We start from the raw sequence: 24,261 nt of genomic DNA on the forward strand, positions 1-24,261 counted from the left end.
CTAGTGTTACCCTGATGCACGTTTTGGCCTATATCTCGCGACCCTATTCACCAATAGGTATGAAAACTACCCTGTACTAAAGCACTCATCAACAGCTTTCATTTGATATCCATATTGTATAAACACATTCTAGGGGTGCCTGGGTCCATATTTTGGCCTATATCTCGAGACCCTAATCACCAATATGTGTGAAAACTACCCTGCACTAAAGCACTCATCAACAGCTTTCATTTGATATCCATATTGTATAAATACATTCTAGGGGTGCCCGGGTCCACGTTTTGGCCTATATCTCGAGACTCTAGTCACCCAGGGGTACGAAAAATACCCAGTAACAAAGTACTCAAACAGATTCCATTTGATACCCATATTGTACAAACACATCCGAGGATTACCTAGAACCACGTTTTGATCTCAAGACCCTAGCCAGAACGAAATAAAAAGTATCATATGTCCGTTCACTGGTTCTAAGCTACCTCTCCACCAATTTTCAGCCAAATCGGTTCATCCGTTCTTGAGTTATGCGTAGTGTAACTAACACCGCTTTCTTTAATATATATAGATTTTGAATTTTTTCTAAAAAAAATCATAACTAAAGAATGGCTGAACCGATTTGGGATTTAAAAATCAACTAACCATCATCTCTTCTTCCTGTATCTTTCCTAAAAATTTCATGGCAATCTTTCTATCCGTTCTCGAGTTATGGTGTGACAATCAAAATGTACACTTCTTTTTATATATATAGATACCCATTTGTGTGCTCTTACATATATTTAAAGTATACATTTAAAGATAAACGTCACGAACATTAAATGATTTAAAAGATTTTTGATCAGCTCATGGCGTTCAAAAAAATCAGAAAAATCCAAAATTTGAAAGTGGTAGCCCTTTTTAGCATTGATAGCAATGAGAGCAGCAACTGCCATAGATGGATAAATGGATTCGCGATTCTTTTTTTCGCGACTCCTTATTTTTTTAAATATGGCTGGCCAAAGTCATAGATAAACAAGAAAAAGAAAAATAAACATTTTAACTAAATTAACTAGTCAAATATTATATCACATTTAGCTCACAGTGAAAGCCAAAGTTCCGTATGAAACTTGAGGAAATCGGACCAAAGATATAACAGTTAACATGTATGGAGCTTGTCTTACATGTCGGACAATTTATGTTCTGTAATCAGAATCGAAGCAATTGAGATTTCCAATTAAAAACAACTTTTTTATTGATTATATTTAAATGGGAACAATATTTTCTCTCAGATCGCGAATTATACTGACACTAAGATTAGTACTCTTATCCTTTTCCTAACATTTTTGAAAGCATTTAAGCAGTTTTGAGTCATACTAAGGTTAGCACATCTGTTGTTATAACTCTCGTTTCAGCAAGCGCGAGAGATTTATTTAATTTTTGCCGGCAAAAGCACAGATGAATCCCTCGTGAGAGTGAAAAAAATGAGAGAGTATATAATTTCTATCAAGTCACATTTGCTTCAAGCAGTAAACATGTCGCGAGTAATGTCTATGGATCAAACTTTTTTCAGGTAAAGTCTTCCTGCACCTGCAGCTCCCAACTCAGTGGAGGTCTCCCCCTTCCTCTGCTTACAAACTGCGGTGTGGACTGAAATTCTTTATTGGCCGGAACGTCTTCGTCCATTCGGATAACATGACCTAGCCACCGAAGCCTTTGGGTTTTATTCGCTATCGTCATATCTGCATAAAGCTCAAACAGCCTCTTATTCGAGAGCTCTTGATAATCTTCGATTGGTGTAATAGAGTTTGTATAGTCGATGCTAAAGGATATCCCCAGCAAACACAGTTTCTAACGTTAGAGAAATATTCTAATTTTACATTAGAATTCTAATGCAGTTCTCTAATGCATTTCGAATCGAAAACTAGGTTAGAGAACTAGGCTAGAATTCGACTGTGAAACGATTGGAATAATTAGAATTCTAACCCTTTTCTCGATATCGAGAACGAAGTTCTCTTTTTGTCGAGAATGCTATAATTCGTCACAGTGTCGCAAATCGTCCTCTAACCTTCTACGTTAGAGAAATACATTAGAAATGTTTGTTGGGTTGTTCGCCATTGACACTAATAAATACAGATATTTGTAATAACAAAACCTAGTGTACATCGCTATATTAAAATAATTGTTTTTAAAGTATTTTTCAATGATCTATATAGTCTTATCGGTAAGCTTTTCACAGCATTTGTAGTAACTCAATACTCACTGAGGTTACTCTATTTGCTGTTGCATCGCAAGTATGATAATGCATTGAAACTGCTCTACATACCCATCTCTAAATGTTCGTGTACTTATATAACGATAGTCATTCCTACTACAAGATATTCAATTACTTAGTTAATACACTCAAAAAAAGTATCACTATTAATTTAATACACGATGTGCAAAAATGAAACTAGAAACGGTATCATTTTTGTGGTATCAATGCACCGAAAAATATTATAAAAAGTATAATTAAAAGTATCAATTTTGTATCTTGACTATTGATTTGCCCATGGAAAATATTTGTTTCGGCCTTAAAATGTATCAAAATGATACCTGTATAAATTTTCTTAGTTTCATTATGATAACATTTAATATTAGATTGATTATAAAACGCATTACATTTGTATGTAGTCTATTAACTTGAAAAATACAAGTATCAAAGTAATATTTCGAAAATGTCAATAACATAAGATCATTGATGACGAAAAAAAGATGAGCAAAAATTGCACATTGATGCCTAGATGACATCGCCTTGATGATAACTTTTTTTTGAGTGTACTACTTAACGTCTCAATATTTTTGTTTAAAGCCCATAAAAATGAAAAAAGTGTGTGGTAAACCAGCATGTACCAACAAAACCGACATGAAAACAGTAAACTTGAAATGTTGGAATAATCAAAAAGTATGAAATCACATTAGCTTTTGCGATATTGCAGTCAAATGTGAGCGCAAAAAATTTAACATGCAAATATAAAAGATGCTACAAGGGGGAAGAGCAAGACATTAAAATAACTCACTAACATATTTACGTATTGGTATGTGTTAGCATAGCTGTTAAGCTGCAAGTATGCACCGACGTGTGGCGTACGTACGGACGTTTGTCGTATGAAACACGTTTGACCCAACCCTCAATCCCTTAGGAATCAATATGTGCGTCTGTGTACATGTTTGTGTGTGTATTGTTTACAGCAAAGTACTGTTGCCATTGACCAGTTTGCATGCATGCTTATGCAAACATCAACTTTTGGAATTACAATTTTTCATTCAGAAAAAAGTTTTCCTCAACGGGGTGGCCCTCGGCTCGGAGGTAAATCGCGTCAAGTTTTTTTTTTATATGGCTTTAAAGGTTTTGTGGAGAAGTTAACTAAATAGACCTTATGTACTTTGCACTGTCGTATCTCTACTGGTTGTTGTTGTTGTAACAGTGCTTCGCCCACTCCAATAGGTGCGACCACTGACAAATTTTCATCAATATCCTCTAACGGAAGTCCAAGGAAACCTGCAGTTTTAACTGGGGTGGACCACAGAGAAAAGGGGTGTTAGAGGCGTTGGTTCCACATTGCAATTGGAAAGCTAGTTGGTGCGATGTGGGTAGAGGATTACGCCGATCGCTTTATCGGTAGCGGAGGCGAGAACGGCGCGCCGTTAAGAAGCTTAATTTTTTTTATTTAAAAAAATACTATTTAGGAAAGGTTTTGTTTATATGTGTATGATCTGTCAAAAAATTTCAGGAGTAGCTCCTTGCGGATGCCCTTCGTTCACTTACTACAGGAAGGCTTCTAACCTAACCCAGGTCTAAGGGACTGGTAGTGCTGCGTCTGCTAAAAAAAATTTAAATACTTAAAATGGTGAAGATTTTGTCTGTATGTTTCGTGCAAAGCGTAGTTCCACCGAAGGAAATTTTCTGGCCTAACTCCAAATACTCGTTGTCGACACGATTTCTTTAAATCATTTCTGGATCCATGCTGGTCACGCACAAAGGCGACTTACGGTTGCTATTAATGGTATTTTGATACTCATGACCCCAAAGCCAAAGGGCGCCTCCAGTTTTTTCCGCTGTTTTAAGAGCTATAATTCTCGATGTGCGAACAGTCGCTTCCCAAGGCAGTCGGTTCTATGTACCGGAGCGACTCGGAAATTTTCCCGACCAAGGACTGTCATTTCAGTGTGACCCCATTTAATTTGTTGCGTCCCTCCCACAAATTATCATCCTCCCAGCAGCTCCTTGCAGCAGGACTGCTCCATACTCTCTTACTCCGGGAAGGCAACGAATCCAATACGGGTCCGTCTCCCGTGCCGGAAAAGAATCTTTTTAGGACGGTCATACTCTGTTCAGTGTGTCTCGTGCAAGGGATGGTGGCATCGGACAGGTTGTTCTGGGGTTGATCCCAAAACCCGACGTCCACGTAACTTTTATAAATCTTTTGTGGTTCCTTCCTGTTCACGCCCAAGGGCGTCCCGTAGTCTACGCCTAAGCGCCCCCCCCCCCCCCACTACCTTCCAGCAGCCCCGCTGCTCAGCAAGCCACAAGTACCCGCTGCTGCTCGCGCCCCACGGCGCCAACAACTCAAACAGCTGATACCACTCATAACTACTACCCTCGTAGTAGAGTTGGTAGCAATGCTGAGCATCAGCCCCTGCCCCCGTCTTCTCCCCTCCTCTTTTCCGGCAGCAATCGTGCAGGTCAGGGAAACAGACTTTTAATCCCTACCTCCGTTTGCACCGTCTGCCAGCACAGAATATATAGGTTTGCGACATCCGCCCAATTCAGCTCCTGCCTTGGGTGGTGCCACTTTCCTAGATGTTCTGGTCTCCGCGACGGTAACCCCCCGACGGGTTTCATCGCGCCATGTTGCCAGGTCGCAAACCCAAATCATCCGGGTACCCCAATGCTTGCCCAAGGACGCCCAGTCCCAGGGCCACAACAGCAATTGCGTCCTGGCCTTCCACAATCCAGGCGTAGTCACCCGTCACTTACCCCGAGAGTGGCGGCGTCTCCCCTTATGCACTACAGAATTCTGCAGTTAAACTGTAATGGACTAACTGGGAAGATTACGGAGATAGTCGATTTCATGAAACGGCACAACATCCGCATTGCTGCGATTCAAGAGACTAAATTCACAGCAAGATCTGCATTGCAGACTTGCTCCGGGTATAATGTCCACAGGAAAGACCGCGAGAGCGGAAATGGAGGCGGCCTCGCGTTTATCATACACCACTCTGTGCAATATTATATATTTGATTCTGGCATCGACCGCAGGGACAATGTCTTAGAGCGTCAAGGCCTATCTGTCCGGTCAGGCGATGCAAACCTAGAAATCATCAACATCTACATCCCTCCTGCCACCTGTTGCCCCAGTGGATACCGCCCTAATATCAGGGCCTTACTCACTTCCAACAATCGCAATATCTTAGACGATTTCAATGCCCATCATGATCTATGGCATTCAAACTTGCGGGCGGACAGTAGGGGTGAGATGTTGGCGGATCAAATAGAAGAAACGACGTTCTGCACAATAAACGGAGACGCCCCCACACGTATGGTAGGAAGCTGTCACAGCTCGCCAGATATCTCAATCGTGAGCGCAGAACTCGTAAACTGCGTCAACTGGCAGCCGATGGTAACATTGGCTTCCGACCACCTGCCCATACTTATTTCGCTCGAGCGTACCGCCGACTTCATCGTCACCGAAAAACGCACTTTCATAAACTTCAAAAAAGGAAAGTGGGAAGAATATAAATCTTTTACAGACAACCGCTTTGCTGCCCTCCCTATCCCGACTGATGCCCGCCAAGGGGAACGTGCCTTCCGTAAGGTCATTGAATCTGCCTCGGCACGTTTCATTCCCGCCGGGAGAATTCCCGAAATCCAGCCCCACTTCCCGGCGGAGGCCGCAAACTTAGCGAGAGGACGTGACCTTATAAGACAGCTTGATCCAGGCGACCCCCAAATAAAGGAATATAACCAACGCATCAGATTGATTGTGGACGAACACAAGCGGGCGAAATGGGAGGAGCACCTAAGAGGTTGTAACCTCTCTACCGGTGTGGGTAAACTTTGGTCCACCGTAAAGTCCCTATCGAATTCGACTAAGCACAAAGACAAAGTTTCCATCGCCTTTGGCGACAAAGTGCTGTCGGATGCGAAAAAATGTGCGAGCGCTTTCTGCCGACAATATATAATGCATCCTACGGTCGACAAAGATAGACGGAGAGCCAATAGACACGCACATAAACACAAATTCAGCGCGTCACCAATCACCATCACCGCTAAAGAGGTTGAGGACGCCATTGGTCGCGCTAAACCATCCAAAGCAGTGGGCCCAGACGGGATAGCCATACCGATGCTTAAAAGCCTAAGGAAAGAGGGTTTCAAATATTTAGCGCATGTCTTCAACCTGTCTCTTTCCACCTTTGTCATACCCGAGAAATGGAAAATGGCCAAGGTGGTCCCGCTACTAATGCCTGGGAAACCAGCTAACATAGATGAGTCGTATCGTCCGATATCTCTCCTATCGCCAGTGGCAAAGACGCTTGAAGCCATTTTGCTCCCTTATTTCCAAGCAAATTTGCAGCTAGCCCCTCATTAGCATGGCTTCAGAAAACTCCATAGCACTACCACCGCGCTAAATGCCATTAGCACCCAGATAAATTGCGGTTTAAATCAATACCCCCACCATAGAACAGTACTCGTAGCGCTAGACCTATCAAAAGCTTTTGATACGGTCAACCATGGCTCGTTACTGCAAGACCTGGAAGGGTCTACTCTTCCCCCATGTCTTAAAAGGTGGACCGCAAATTATCTGGGTGGTCGGCAGGCATCGGTGCAATTTAGAAACGAAACATCAAAACCAAGGAGAATTAAACAAGGGGTGCCGCAGGGTGGTGTCCTATCCCCACTTTTGTTTAATTTTTACATATCTAAGCTACCTTCAACACCGGAAGGAGTCACAATCGTTTCCTACGCCGATGACTGCACAATAATGGCCACAGGCCCAGGCCCAAAGATCGATGCGCTATGCAATAAAATAAACGGCTACCTCCCTGATCTCTCCAGTTTTTCCGCCTCGTGAAACCTGGCATTATCACACACTAAATCTTCCGCGACCTTAATTACAACATGGACGTACCAAATATCGACCATTTTGAACATCCACGTCGATGGCACTACGCTACCGACTATCCTACACCCCAAAATCTTGGGTGTGACGTTCGGTCAGGATCTACATTTTGGTGAGCACGCAGCCGCAATTGTTCCGAGAATTCAGAGCCGTAACAAAATCCTCAAATCCCTCGCTGGCAGTACCTGGGGAAAAGATAGAGAAACGCTCATGACTACATACAAAGTAATTAGCCAGCCGATTACGTGCTACGCGTCACCCATATGGTCGCCAAGCCTAAAAATTACCCACTGGAAGAAACTACAGGCCTGCCAAAATACTGCTCTCAGAATCGCCACGGGCTGTCTTCTTATGCCCCCAGAACACCATCTGCATAATAAGGCGATAATACTCCCCATCAGGGAGAGAAATGAGATGCTGACCAAACAGTTCCTGTTGTATACCCAGAAACCTGGGCATCCCAACAGACATCTGATTGATGAACCAGCACCGCCTAGGGGCTTAAGGAGTCATCTCCGTAAGCATTTTGAGGAAATACGGCGCCTGAGAACCCAGCCGTATGAAGCGAAAAAACACAAGCAGGTCCTCGGTGAACTCCATAAACAGGCGTCGGACCTTTATGCCGGGAATTGCCCGGTGAATCCAGTACTTAAAGAAAAGTATCCAAAACTCGCGGAAGAGGAACGCATACTCCCCAGGGAAACGCGTGTCACTCTTGCTCAACTTTGTTCTGGATACTATAACAGGTTAAACTCTTACCTATCCAGAATCAACCGGACAGACAAAATGTATGCCCCGCTTGCAATGTAACCCCACATGACACCAATCATCTCTTTAATTGTAATGTGGAACCAACGCCTCTAACACCCCTTTCCTTATGGTCGACCCCTGTTGAAACGGCAAGTTTCCTTGGACTCCCGTTAGAGGATATTGATGACAATTTGTGATCGGTCGCGGCTATAAGGTGGGGCGAGCATTGATACAACAACAACAACATGTGCGAACAGTAACAATCCTGAATACCAGTCGCTGCCACGCCTCCTTATCCTTACACCCCATGCCAGCACAGAAGCTGTAGGACTGCGACTTCGAACTCATACTCTCGTTCTCGAAGCTCTAGGTGTAGCTCCGAAGACTTTCTAATGGATTTTCTTGTCGCGATATGCTGCGAGCACTAGCAGAGAAACACCTTGAAACGTTGGGGAGTAACTATTCGGCCAAGGATGCCGCCCTCGAAATCATAAGCAGTCTAAGTGGATATCATTGTGTAACTCATGGGTGAAAATGGTATAATCCTCGGCGCATCTACATAACTAATACTTTTCAAGGGCCCAGGAAAAAATTATTAAAATGTAGACCAAAATTGGAGACGTTTGTGTTGGAAACATTGATTTCATTAACCTTCGTTAAACCAAAAGATATTTTAGAATGAAAGTCTGTGACGGACTTTTCCTTTGACTTTGCCGGGGTTAGCCTCAGTCCGTCCAGGGTTCCTGAAAGTAGAAATTCCTACCGGTCCTTCTAAAAGAATAACCCTGTTTATTTCTTATAAAACGTTATAAAAGTATTTATTTAATAAAAATTCTATTTCTACTCCTAGCTGATTCCCTTTCTTTGTAAGGGGCGACTGAGGTAATAAAGCCCTCGGCCAACCTATGCGGTCGAATGGAGTAATAAAGCCTCCAGACGAATATACTTTTAGTACAAATGAATTTTTGCACGTAGGCAAACGGTTATTTTATAATAACAACTTTTAACTAATAGTATTAACAATATAAAACAACTGTTATTCCGATGAATATTTCCTTCCCATGAATTTCCATGCACCATAATGCTCCTTATTGAATACAATGCCTTTGTACTTGCTCATACCGCGCTTTCCATCCGTTGCTATTGTGTGTTTGTACATTTGTTTGTGATCACCTGATTCTAATCTTGTGTTTTGCTTTGCCCAGTGCGCTCTGCCTTCTGTAGTATGGCGTGCGTTGGTGTGTTTTATGCTAGTGCGTAAATATGTATTCTGCTGCTACTCCTAGCTGATTTCCTTGCTTTGTAAGAGGTGACTGAGTTAATAAAGCCCTCGGCCAACCTTTGCGGTCGAATGAAGTAATAAAGACTCCAGACGAACATATACTTTTAGTAAAAATAAAGTCAAAAACCTTCAGTTGTACTCTTGGTCGGTAGTCATAAAACCTACCGACTCGTATACCTGTCTCCTAATCTCTAAATTTTAATGCGAACTCGTCGCCCTTATATACTAATTTTTGCACGCAGGCAAACGGTTAGTTTGTAATAACAACTTCTAACTAATAGTATTACCAATATAAAACAACTGTTATTCCAGTGAATATTTCCTTTCCATGAATTTCCACGCATAATGCTCCTTATTGAGTACAATGCCTTTGTACTTGCTCATACCGTGCTTTCCAGCCTTTGGTTTAACTATTGTGTGTTTGTACATTTGTTTGTGGTCACCTGATTCTAATGTTGTGTTTTGCTTTGCGCAATGCTTCTGCCGTCTGTTGTATGGCGTGCGTTGGTGTGTTGTATGCTAGTACGTAAATATGTATAGCGAAGTTTCAATTAGTAGCGGCGCTTATTTTGACGACTTGCTGCTGATCTCCGTTCACTTAAGTTATTATGTATGTTGTATTTGTAGCTGGGTGTATTGGATTTGAGTGTGCAAAGGGTTGATTGACCGCTGCATTTTTATGTTTTGTGAGTATCTACCTCCCTTCCAAATATTCAATGCATGTTAGGGTGATCCTGTGAGGACCCAAATCCACCGGCTTTGGAGCCCACACATTCGAACCTACAAATATTTATCAAAACTCATTATAAATCCTAAAACTCGTGTATAAATCCTACTTGAATTACAATGAATTTATACATATAGCATGTAAAATGTACAAAACTGAATTATATGAATTAAATTTACACATACAAAATAATCATTTTTGAATTACCCTAATATACATATAAACATTCATGACAACATCTAATTTCTTCGTTTAAATAATTGTCTCTGCCCGCATACGGTAAATATTTTGGTTGAACATTATAATCTCCACAGATAACCCATAACCGGCTGGAATTTTAAATAATGCTGGGAATACAGCAATGCAATAAGCAACACACATAAGCTCCCATTGCAAGAACACCAAAAACATACAAACATACGTATACCAAGCCATTGCGACCAAGCACAGCAGGCATTGAAGCGAACCGTCGGGGCGGACACCGCACAAAGAGAAACGAAAAAATGCAATGCACTAGGAAGCGGTCACGTTAGCATACCAACAACACAGCGTGGGTACTAGACACAAGTTACCTACGAAGGGCAACCAACTCGTCGACAACAACAAGACCCAATAAGCAAGCAGCAGAGGGAAAACAAAAATAACTATGCTAGCTAACTGGAGATGCGTACCAACGAACTCACATGTTAGGGGGGGCAGTACAAGAGGCATTTTTACATACGCAATTTGGAGATAAATACTTATAATGCGATATATGGGTAGAATAATACAGTTAAATGTAAGATACCTTAAGTAAATACATATAATAAGTAAAATTTATTGTTGCAGGATAACTGTCCACCTGCGCGTGGACAAGTATAAAAGGGCGACAAATTTCGCGAATTGAGTCAGTAGCCAGCTAGGTATAGTAGCCTGCTAACGCCTTGTTTAGCGGTGAATGGGACTCCTGGGATTTTTCCATCTCACGAGTTCTTTATTTTAGCAACTTTGGGGGTTTTTTCCAACCCCATCGTTAGAGGGATTGTGGTGGTTTTTCCACCTCCGCAAACTTCAGAAAGAGCAGGGTATTCTTAAGCTATATACTCGGTGGGGGTTTTACCAACTCCACCGACTGGGAGGAAGTGGTGGTTCTCCACCTCCACTTTCTTTACGAAGTAGTCTGAGATTTTTAGTTTAAGCGTAGTCCCGGTGGGGGTTTTCCCAACCCCATCGGCGTAGAACCGACGGTGGTTTCCCACCTCCGTCGCCATAGCTTTAAGGGTAGTTTGAATATTTTGGAATAGAGAGTTTATAACGTTTCTTTTTTAACAACAAACCGGGAACTTTCTCTTTAAAAGGAGACGATAGGGATTCTTCTCTAATTCCACAGGGATCCTGGACGGACTGAGCATACCCCGGCGCAAGGAAAAGTCCGTCACAAATGGCGCCCGAGCAGGGACTCTGAATACATAGACTCATGGTAAACAAGTAACAACACGAGGATAACCACACAGAGGATTTCGAGACACAAAACATCCACAGGAAAGGCACGGAGAGAAAGCAAAATACCTAGCAGGCATGGTGAAGGTAGATTGGGTGTATTACCTCAATCGTGAGGAACTATTCAAATACGCATCCGAGTTTGGGCTGGAAGACAGCGGAACGGTGGAAGAGCTACGCAAGCTCCTAGCAGGCTTCATCCAGACGAAAGGTACCGACACAAGATTCCAGGAACGATTCACAGAATTAGCCCTACAGCACGTCCGACCAGTAATCACGGTAAGACCACCAACTCCGATAGAAAACGCCGAGCAAACATCGCCAGGCGGCAACACACAGGAAAATGTCAACGAAACAACCAGGCACGAAGAGGGGTCACGAATCAGAACGAGTCAGAACACCATCTGCATAATGAGGCGATAATACTCCCCATCAGGGAGAGAAATGAGATGCTGACCAAACAGTTCCTGTTGTATACCCAGAAACCTGGGCATCCCAACAGACATCTGATTGATGAACCAGCACCGCCTAGGGGCTTAAGGAGTCATCTCCGTAAGCATTTTGAGGAAATACGGCACCTGAGAACCCAGCCGTATGAAGCGAAAAAACACAAGCAGGTCCTCGGTGAACTCCATAAACAGGCGTCGGACCTTTATGCCGGGAATTGCCCGGTGAATCCAGTACTTAAAGAAAAGTATCCAAAACTCGCGGAAGAGGAACGCATACTCCCCAGGGAAACGCGTGTCACTCTTGCTCAACTTTGTTCTGGATACTATAACAGGTTAAACTCTTACCTATCCAGAATCAACCGGACAGACAAAATGTATGCCCCACTTGCAATGTAACCCCACATGACACCAACCATCTCTTTAATTGTAATGTGGAACCAACGCCTCTAACACCCCTTTTCTTATGGTCGACCCCTGTTGAAACGGCAAGTTTCCTTGGACTCCCGTTAGAGGATATTGATGACAATTTGTGATCGGTCGCGGCTATAAGGTGGGGCGAGCATTGATACAACAACAACAACATGTGCGAACAGTAACAATCCTGAATACCAGTCGCTGCCACGCCTCCTTATCCTTACACCCCATGCCAGCACAGAAGCTGTAGGACTGCGACTTCGAACTCATTCTCTCGTTCTCGAAGCTCTAGGTGTAACTCCGAAGACTTTCTAATGGATTTTCTTGTCGCGATATGCTGCGAGCACTAGCAGAGAAACACCTTGAAACGTTGGGGAGTAACTATTCGGCCAAGGATGCCGCCCTCGAAATCATAAGCAGTCTAAGTGGATATCATTGTGTAACTCATGGGTGAAAATGGTATAATCCTCGGCGCATCTACATAACTAATACTTTTCAAGGGCCCAGGAAAAAATTATTAAAATGTAGACCAAAATTGGAGACGTTTGTGTTCGAAACATTGATTTCATTAACCTTCGTTAAACCAAAAGATATTTTAGAATGAAAGTCTGTGACGGACTTTTCCTTTGACTTTGCCGGGGTTAGCCTCAGTCCGTCCAGGGTTCCTGAAAGTAGAAATTCCTACCGGTCCTTCTAAAAGAATAACCCTGTTTATTTCTTATAAAACGTTATAAAAGTATTTATTTAATAAAAATTCTATTTCTACTCCTAGCTGATTCCCTTTCTTTGTAAGGGGCGACTGAGGTAATAAAGCCCTCGGCCAACCTCTGCGGTCGAATGGAGTAATAAAGCCTCCAGACGAATATACTTTTAGTACAAATGAATTTTTGCACGTAGGCAAACGGTTATTTTATAATAACAACTTTTAACTAATAGTATTAACAATATAAAACAACTGTTATTCCGATGAATATTTCCTTCCCATGAATTTCCATGCACCATAATGCTCCTTATTGAATACAATGCCTTTGTACTTGCTCATACCGCGCTTTCCATCCGTTGCTATTGTGTGTTTGTACATTTGTTTGTGATCACCTGATTCTAATCTTGTGTTTTGCTTTGCCCAGTGCGCTCTGCCTTCTGTAGTATGGCGTGCGTTGGTGTGTTTTATGCTAGTGCGTAAATATGTATTCTGCTGCTACTCCTAGCTGATTTCCTTGCTTTGTAAGAGGTGACTGAGTTAATAAAGCCCTCGGCCAACCTTTGCGGTCGAATGAAGTAATAAAGACTCCAGACGAACATATACTTTTAGTAAAAATAAAGTCAAAAACCTTCAGTTGTACTCTTGGTCGGTAGTCATAAAACCTACCGACTAGTATGCCTGTCTCCTAATCTCTAAACTTTAATGCGAACTCGTCGCCCTTATATACTAATTTTTGCACGCAGGCAAATGGTTAGTTTGTAATAACAACTTCTAACTAATAGTATTACCAATATAAAACAACTGTTATTCCAGTGAATATTTCCTTTCCATGAATTTCCACGCATAATGCTCCTTATTGAGTACAATGCCTTTGTACTTGCTCATACCGTGCTTTCCAGCCTTTGGTTTAACTATTGTGTGTTTGTACATTTGTTTGTGGTCACCTGATTCTAATGTTGTGTTTTGCTTTGCGCAATGCTTCTGCCGTCTGTTGTATGGCGTGCGTTGGTGTGTTGTATGCTAGTGCGTAAATATGTATAGCGAAGTTTCAATTAGTAGCGGCGCTTATTTTGACGACTTGCTGCTGATCTCCGTTCACTTAAGTTATTATGTATGTTGTATTTGTAGCTGGGTGTATTGGATTTGAGTGTGCAAAGGGTTGATTGACCGCTGCATTTTTATGTTTTGCGCGTATCTACCTCCCTTCCAAATATTCAATGCATGTTAGGGTGATCCTGTGAGGACCCAAATCCACCGGCTTTGGAGCCCACACATTCGAACCTACAAATATTTATCAAAACTCATTATAAATCCTAAAACTCGTGTATAAATCCTACTTGAATTACAATGAATTTATACATATAGCATGTAAAATGTACAAAACTGAATTATATGAATTAAATTTACACATACAAAATAATCATTTTTGAATTACCCTAATATACATATAAACATTCATGACAACATCTAATTTCTTCGTTTAAATAATTGTCTCTGCCCGCATACGGTAAATATTTTGGTTGAACATTATAATTTCCACAGATAACCCATAACCGGCTGGAATTTTAAATAATGCTGGGAATACATCAATGCAATAAGCAACACACATAAGCTCCCATTGCAAGAACACCAAAAACATACAAACATACGTATACCAAGCCATTGCGACCAAGCACAGCAGGCTATGAAGCGAACCGTCGGGGCGGACATCGCACAAAGAGAAACGAAAAAATGCAATGCACTAGGAAGCGGTCACGTTAGCATACCAACAACACAGCGTGGGTACTAGACACAAGTTACCTACGAAGGGCAACCAACTCGTCGACAACAACAAGACCCAATAAGCAAGCAGCAGAGGGAAAACAAAAATAACTATGCTAGCTAACTGGAGATGCGTACCAACGAACTCACATGTTAGGGGGGGGGGGGGGGGGGGGGGGGGGGGGCAGTACAAGAGGCATTTTTACATACGCAATTTGGAGATAAATACTTATAATGCGATATATGGGTAGAATAATACAGTTAAATGTAAGATACCTTAAGTAAATACATATAATAAGTAAAATTTATTGTTGCAGTATAACTGTCCACCTGCGCGTGGACAAGTATAAAAGGGCGACAAATTTCGCGAATTGAGTCAGTAGCCAGCTAGGTATAGTAGCCTGCTAACGCCTTGTTTAGCGGTGAATGGGACTCCTGGGATTTTTCCATCTCACGAGTTCTTTATTTTAGCAACTTTGGGGGTTTTTTCCAACCCCATCGTTAGAGGGATTGTGGTGGTTTTTCCACCTCCGCAACCTTCAGAAAGAACAGGGTATTCTTAAGCTATATACTCGGTGGGGGTTTTACCAACTCCACCGACTGGGAGGAAGTGGTGGTTCTCCACCTCCACTTTCTTTACGAAGTAGTCTGAGATTTTTAGTTTAAGCGTAGTCCCGGTGGGGGTTTTCCGAACCCCATCGGCGTAGAACCGACGGTGGTTTCCCACCTCCGTCGCCATAGCTTTAAGGGTAGTTTGAATATTTTGGAATAAAGAGTTTATAACGTTTCTTTTTTAACAACAAAACGGGATCTTTCTCTTTAAAAGGAGACGATAGGGATTCTTCTCTAATTCCACAGGGATCCTGGACGGACTGAGCATACCCCGGCGCAAGGAAAAGTCCGTCACAAATGGCGCCCGAGCAGGGACTCTGAATACATAGACTCATGGTAAACAAGTAACAACACGAGGATAACCACATAGAGGATTTCGAGACACAAAACATCCACAGGAAAGGCACGGAGAGAAAGCAAAATACCTAGCAGGCATGGTGAAGGTAGATTGGGTGTATTACCTCAATCGTGAGGAACTACTCAAATACGCATCCGAGTTTGGGCTGGAAGACAGCGGAACGGTGGAAGAGCTACGCAAGCTCCTAGCAGGCTTCATCCAGACGAAAGGTACCGACACAAGATTCCAGGAACGATTCACAGAATTAGCCCTACAGCACGTCCGACCAGTAATCACGGTAAGACCACCAACTCCGATAGAAAACGAAGAGCAAACATCGCCAGGCGGCAACACACAGGAAAATGTCAACGAAACAACCAGGCACGAAGAGGGGTCACGAATACCGAAATACGCGATGTACCAACCAGCATTACACACAAATATAATGGATTGAGTACGTAAGTGGGGTCTGAAATATGACTGTGGTATGGACCCGCTATGTTTTATTGAACGGGTGGAGAAGCTGGCCGACAGTTACGAAGTTGGTCGCGATTCCATCCCACGAGTTGCTGAAGGACAAGGCCTTGGTGTGGTACCGGAACAACAACAGGCAGTGGCAAGAGTGGGAAGCCTTCAAGAAGGACTTTCTAAAATTTTTCCTGAGCTCGAGGTATTTCGAGAAGCTAGATGACGAGATCCGTCAGCGTACGCAGCGCGCAGGTGAGCAGTTTAAGGATTACGTTTTATCGTTGCAGGCACTCATGCGTCACGCTGACTACAACGGCGAGCAGAAGCTGAACCGGATTTACAGATATTGTCGACGAGAGTACCAACTTTACATCAAACGGAGCGAGTTCGCCAGCTTAGAGGAACTGGTAAGCATGGCCGAGGATTACGAGAACATCTTACCGGAGAAAGAACCGCTAAGGCCGGCGGCGAAACCTTTTGTGCCGCGACGGCCAACCGAGCATTATCAATATATACACGAAGATGAGAAGCAAGGAGATCGGAGAACGGAGGCGCAACGACAAGCAAGCACGCCAGAGCATGCGACGACACCACGCCAAGGGCACATCGATCCACGGAACGCATGCAGGCGATGCGGGGAAAGCGGACACTACGCACATGGGTGTCGAAACGAACGAAGGGATTTCTGCTGGCAGTGTGGCCGAGTAGGTATACTAACGCGTGACTGCTGTCGTGGACAGCAGGGAAACGGGCAGAGACCCCATTGGTATCGAGGGGTGGCGTCTCAACAAACCCAACCTCGTACTCAGTAAGTACATTTAGGCAGACCCAAGGGCGAATCTTGGCTGCAGTAACCCTGGATGGAGAGGAAGTCATGGCGTCAGTAGATAAGGGGGCGACACGAAGTTTCATCAGCGAGAAGACAGCGGCGAAAATAGACGCACGGAAGCTCAAGAAGATACATACACGAGTGGTGATGGGCGATGGCAGCGCAGCATGGATAGTGGAGGCAGTGGACGCAGAGGTAAAACTGGTGGATCAAGTGCATCAGAGTGAGTTGTTAGTTCTGCCTGGGTTAGTCGACAGCGTGGTGATCGGGACAGATTATCTGGCAAAGGCTAAATTTGAGCTGAGGTGTGGCAACGAAACATTGCCGTTACGAGCAGAAGAGAGAGCGCAGGATATGGTGACGTGTACAACCATGATGGAGGACGAAGGTAGCGCAAGTATCGAGAAAGACGTGAGGAGTGACGTTGGGGTGAGTACGTTTCTAAAGCGCGAATTACAGATTTTCGAAGAGATGACAGGAGTATCCAACATTGCCACGCATAAGATAGTGATGCGAGATGACCGTCCAATCAAACAGCGGTATTTCCCTAAGAACCCAAAGATGCAGGAGATCATAAACAAGGAGGTAGACCAGCTAATAGAGAAGGGTTGCATCGAACCATCCCACAGCCCACACAGTGCACCAATAGTTCTAGCCCGGAAGAAGAACGGCAAATGGAGACTCTGCGTTGACTATCGGCAGCTCAACGCTCGCTCAGTGCCAGATGCGTACCCACTCCCAAGAATACAGCATATCTTAGATAGGCTACGTAGCGCGCGTTTTATCAGCAGTCTGGACCTCAAAAATGGCTATTGGCAAATCCCGATGGAAGAAGATAGCAAGAAGTATACAGCATTTACCGTGCTCGGCCGAGGGTTGTATCACTGGAAGGTGATGCCGTTCGGTCTACATTCCGCTCCGGCTACGTTTCAGCGAGCACTCGACCGTGTTATTGGCCCAGAGTTGGAACCAAATGCGTTTGCCTACCTGGATGATATCATCATCACCAGCACAACTTTGGAAGAGCATATAAAGCACCTAGGGGAAGTATTTCGGCGGCTACGAGGGCGAATCTGAAGATCAACCCAGAGAAATGTGAGTTTTTTAAGAAAAGTTTGAAATATCTAGGACACGTCGTCAGCGAGGAAGGAATACACACGGATCCCGACAAAGTTGCGGCTATCAAGGAGCTGACGCCACCACACAACATACGAGAGTTAAGGCGATTTCTGGGGATAGTTTCTTGGTACCGGAGGTTCGTACCCGACTTTTCACAAGTTGCGCACACACTGACGTCAATGTTGAAGAAGGGAAGTAGGTGGAAATGGTCCGAAGAACAACAGGCGACATTCGAAGCGTTGAAGAATGCACTAATACAAGCACCAGCACTAGCTTTCCCAGATTTTACGAAAAGATTTCGATTACAGACAGACGCGAGCGATTATGGTCTCGGAGCAGTTCTCACACAGGGGTTGGATGACGAAGAGCGAGTAATAGCGTATGCTAGCCGCCGGCTGAATAAAGCCGAGATGAACTACTCACCAACTGAGAAGGAATGTTAAGCAATCGTGTGGGCAATAAGGAAAATGAGACCGTATTTAGAAGGGTACAATTTCACGGTTATCACCGATCACCTGGCTTTGAAATGGTTGAACGCGATCGAAAGTCCGTCAGGCCGGATCGCTCGATGGGCGCTCGAGTTACAGCAGTATTCGTTCGACGTGCAGTATAGGAAGGGCAAGATGAACGTGGTCGCAGATGCACTGTCGAGGCAGCCACTGGAGGAACAGCTGGGTAGCCTTACGACACATGAAGAAAGTTTGAGTTGCAAGTGGTACACGTCAAAGATGGCTGAAGTAACGAGGACACCAGAGAAGTTTCCCGAATACGTCATAGAGGAAGGAAGACTATACAGACGAATTGGAAGTCAAATGGATGGTGAGGATGCGGTACCGTGGAAGTTATGCGTACCGAAATCGGAGAGGCGAAGAGTGATTAACGAGATTCACGACACACCAAGCGCGGGGCACATGGGGATACGGAAATCCATCGCGCGTGCAATGATGCGGTATTACTGGCCTGGGATGTTCAGGGACGTACGGAAGTACGTGCAACAATTCCACGCATGCCAAGTCTACAAACCCAGCCAGCAACAAGCTGCAGGTAAGATGCTAACGCAGATTTCAGATGAACCTTTTGCTACCGTTTGTGCAGATTTCGTTGGACCACTCCCTCGCTCGAAGCATGGTAATACGGTGGCATTAGTTTTCGTGGATAAATTCTCGAAATGGGTAGAGATCATAGCAATACGGAAGGCGACGACGGAGAGTGTGATCAGAGGTATGAGGGAGAGGATTTTGGCCCGATTTGGCGCGCCAAAAATTCTAATCACAGACAATGGAGCACAGTTCACAAGCAGGAATTTCAAGAAGTTTTTACAAGAAGCCGGCATAAAGCACCAGCTAACGGCACCGTACACACCGCAAGAGAACCCGACGGAGAGAGCGAATCGCAACATCAAGAGGATGATAGCACAATTCACTGGGAAGGAGCATAAGACATGGGATGAGTTTTTGCCAGAGATGACACTAGCACTGAATACGAGCGTATGCGAGTCAACAGGCTACAGTCCAGCATTCGTGGTACAGGGTAGGGAACCGAGGATCCCCAACGCCCTCTACGATGAGCAAACACTTGGCACAGGCGAGGAGAAGGTGGCTCTCAGTGAAAAGATGGCGAAAATGCGAGAGGTATATCAGATGGCACGTCGTAGACAACAGCAAGCGTCAGCGGAGCAGGCAAGGCATTATAATTTACGAAGGAGGCAATGGCAACCGGCGGTGGGCGAATTGGTACTAGTAAAAGAGCATCAGATGTCCAAAGCAGTGGACAATTTCGCAGCAAAGTAAGCACCAAGATACAGTGGGCCTCATCGTGTAACGAATTTCGTATCGCCCGTAATCGTCGAACTAGACAAGGTGCATAACGGCAAAAGGAGGACGGCACACATAGCGAGCTAAAAGCATACCATCAAGCGACAGTCGAAGAAGAAGCAAGTCCAGAAACAGAAAGAAGAATACGTTCACCCCGCGAACGTGGTAAGTCAAAAGCGCCCCGCCAAGCCCCGAATCGGGGCTTCACCGAAGTCCCCATCGGGGAACAAACGAGACGACCGACGACGATAGCAACAACACGACGCGCGCCATCATCAGCATCGTGTAGTAGAACCTCGAACCAACATTCCACCGAGATATCCACCGAGGAACACACAGAGCAACTGGCCGTAGTAAAAGCAACGCCACGCGCGCCAACATCGCCAACAGTCCAGGTCACGGAAGAAGATCAGACGGATTACAGCACGGTAGCGACGTGTGGTTCACTAGCACTCGCCAATTCAGGTGCAAATGGTTTCGGAATCGAACGCGCAGACATAATCAACAACCAACAGGTGGTAGATGAAGACCGGAGTGGGTGGCACACAGCACGAGCGCAAGCCCCACCCCTAGACAACGGGATCCTGACGACGATGAACTACGTCAACCACATAGCCAGCCAATGCTATAACCTGGTGACTGAATTCTGCATAACATTTCATTTTAGAACAAGACCCAGATCGCGAGAGATTACCCTATAAATAACGCAAGTATTGACCGCTACGAGAAATTGAATTTTACAATGGTGACAGTAGGTCACATTACGGCAGGTGAGGAGAGAGCGTGAGGACCCAAATCCATCGACCTTGGGGCCACACACGCAAAACCACATTTTTCAAATTTTACAATATTCAAATTTACCGAAATAATTTTTTTTTGAAATACCCTAATGTACATATACGTATAACTTTGAATTTACATTCGTATATTGGTACATCATCATTCCGCAGCAGTAGGACCGACCTGGTAACGGTAACCCTGCTTACGGCAGGTGAGGGGAGAGTGTGAGGACCCAAATCCACCGGCTTTGGAGCCCACACATTCGAACCTACAAATATTTATCAAAACTTATTAAAACGTGTATAAATCCTACTTGAATTACAATGAATTTATACATATAGCATGTAAAATGTACAAAACTGAATTATATGAATTAAAATTACACATACAAAATAATCATTTTTGAATTACCCTAATATACATATAAACATTCATGACAACATCTAATTTCTTCGTTTAAATAATTGTCTCTACCCGCATACGGTAAATATTTTGGTTGAACATTATAATTTCCACAGATAACCCATAACCTGTTGGAATTCTAAACAACGACGGGAATACAGCAATGCAATAAGCGACACACATAAGCTCCCATTGCAAGAACACCAAAAACATACAAACATACGTATACCAAGCCATTGCGATCAAGCACAGCAGGCATTAAAGCGAACCGTCGGGGCGGACATCGCACAAAGAGAAACGAAAAAATGCAATGCACTAGGAAGCGGTCACGTTAGCATACCAACAACACAGCGTGGGTACTAGACACAAGTTACCTACGAAGGGCAACCAACTCGTCGACAACAACAAGACCCAATAAGCAAGCAGCAGAGGGAAAACAAAAATAACAATGCTAGCTAACTGCAGATGCGTACCAACGAACTCACATGTTAGGGGGGGCAGTACAAGAGGCATTTTTACATACGCAATTTGGAGATAAATACTTATAATGCGATATATGGGTAGAATAATACAGTTAAATGTAAGATACCTTAAGTAAATACATATAATAAGTAAAATTTATTGTTGCAGGATAACTGTCCACCTGCGCGTGGACAAGTATAAAAGGGCGACAAATTTCGCGAATTGAGTTAGTAGCCAGCTAGGTATAGTAGCCTGCTAACGCCTTGTTTAGCGGTGAATGGGACTCCTGGGATTTTTCCATCTCTCGAGTTATTTATTTTAGCAACTTTGGGGTTTTTTTCCAACCCCATCGTTAGAGGGATTGTGGTGGTTTTTCCACCTCCGCAACCTTCAGAAAGAGCAGGGTATTCTTAAGCTATATACTCGGTGGGGGTTTTACCAACTCCACCGACTGGGAGGAAGTGGTGGATCTCCACCTCCACTTTCTTTACGAAGTAGTCTGAGATTTTTAGTTTAAGCGTAGTCCCGGTGGGGGTTTTCCCAACCCCATCGGCGTAGAACCGACGGTGGTTTCCCACCTCCGTCGCCATAGCTTTAAGGGTAGTTTGAATATTTTGGAATAAAGAGTTTATAACGTTTCTTTTTTTAACAACAAAACGGGATCTTTCTCTTTAAAAGCAGACGATAGGGATTCTTCTCTAATTCCACAGGGATCCTGGACGGACTGAGCATACCCCGGCGCAAGAAAAAGTCCGTCACAATCCTATATTTAAAATTTATGTTTGCGAAAATGTAAATATGCTTACGTGCAAAAGTGCGCAAGTCTAATTTGTTCTTTAATTTAATAATTATCAATTCAATGTACAACAGAATATATGTATTTAGGGTATAATTCATAAATGTATACATATGTATATTTCTGGTGCTTCATATAAAATTTATAAGTGATAAATTCAAAGATTATTATAAATTTCAAGTTATTTCAAAATGTATATTCTTTAGAAAAATGTATGGATATATGTATGTTGTGAGGATACAAAGTCCTCGGCTTTGGGGTCTTCACACTCGCCCCTAACCTGCCGCAATGAGACCCACCGTCACCAGGTCGGCGCGCGTGATCCGTACGCGGAAGTGCTGTTCGCCCATGCTGCTTCGTCGTCGCTGCCGTCGCTGGCCTTCAGGCTCAATATGTCGCTGTTTTTGTCGTTGAGGCTGCCGTTGACCCCGCTGGCCTTACGGCTTAATATTTCACTGTCGTCGTTGGTTGTTGGCGTTTCGCTGCCCTTCTCGTCGGCGGTATGTGTGATGACAGTCTATAAAATAAATGAAAACTGGTGGGTTTTCCTTAGGGTGTTCCCACCGTGTATGGTGGATTTAAAAAAAAACGTGGTATATCATGCGCATAGTTCAAGAGTATATTTATGGGATGTTTATGTAATTGTAGTTAGAGTTTACCGAGCTTTTATTGGTTGATTCGACTTCCGGGTATTTCTTGGTATGAAATTTCTTCGTGTATGATTTGACACTGTCTCGGTTGGGCGTGTCCGTTACTACCGGTTTCATCCGGATTGAAGTAGAATCTTACAAAATAGTCTGTAATTCCGCAGTTGTCTCGGGGTGTGTGTTCGTTTAAGGCTGCCATAGCGAACTGCCTCCCCAGGTGTAATCTTGATCCATGTGTCGGTTCTCTGGCGATCTGTAATTTATTTTCTGGAAATATTCGTACCTGATTCTCCGCAATGTTTTGTGCTTGACCGTCTCTGTATGCCATCAGCTGTTGACTTGTACCTTGGTTCTCTCCGTGTTGTCTCTCGGTCTCTTCGCTGACTCGTGTGAGCGTACCGCAAATGGCTACCTCGCTGTTCCCTCTCTGCTGTTGTACCTCGGGATTGTTGTTTGCTGTTTGATTTGACGATGTTGACGCGGTTTGATCTTCACTAGCGTCCTTCTTGTACCTCTGTTTATGACTTTGCCTCCTGGATTCGTTGTTGTCGGCGGCGTCAGCTGCGTGGTATGCTTTCAGCTCACTTAGGTCGGCTGTCCTCCTCCTTCATCTGAAGACTTTGTCTAGCTCTACGATCACTGGTGACACAAAGTTCGTAACCCGGTGAGGTCCACTGTACCTGGGCGCTAGTTTGGCTGCAAAGTTATCCGCCGATTTTGACAGCTGATGTTCCTTTACCAGCACTAGGTCGCCTATCGCCGGTCGCCATTGCCTTCGTCTTAAGTTGTAATACTTCGCTTGCTCCATAGATGCTGTCTCTTGCTTCCGTCGTACCATCTCGAATATTTCTTTCATCCTCATTGACTTCTCTCCTGGGTTCGCTAATTTCTCACCTGTACCAAATGTCTGCTCATCGTAAAGGCTGTTGGGGATTCTGGGTTCCCTCCCTTGTACTATGTATGCTGGACTGTAACCTGTCGATTCACATACACTTGTATTCAATGCCAGCGTTATCTCTGGTAACAACTCATCCCATGTCTTCTGCTATTTTCCCGTAAATTGTGCTATCATCCTCTTGATGTTCCTGTTTGCCCTCTCTGTCGGGTTCTCCTGCGGTGTGTACGGTGCCGTTAATTGGTGTTTCACGCCAAGTTCCTCTAAAAATCTCTTAAAACGTCTGCTGATAAACTGTGCGCCGTTGCCCGTAACAAATACTTTTGGGACGCAGAACCGTGCCAAAATCCTTTCTCGAAATCCTCTTATTAAACATTCTGTCGTTGCCTTTGGGATTGGTAC

At 44.0% G+C, this 24,261-nt stretch overlaps 1 protein-coding gene across 9 annotated transcripts in view; it reads right to left on the minus strand.

Annotated features, from left to right (window-relative positions):
- Window positions 1-24,261, minus strand: part of Wnk (Wnk kinase) — a 1,618,425-nt gene that overhangs the window by 944,065 nt on the left and 650,099 nt on the right. The gene's annotated exons all lie outside the window — the stretch shown is intronic.

Source organism: Eurosta solidaginis, chromosome X (assembly GCF_040869045.1).
Source record: "Eurosta solidaginis isolate ZX-2024a chromosome X, ASM4086904v1, whole genome shotgun sequence".
Taxonomy (NCBI): domain Eukaryota; kingdom Metazoa; phylum Arthropoda; class Insecta; order Diptera; family Tephritidae; genus Eurosta; species Eurosta solidaginis.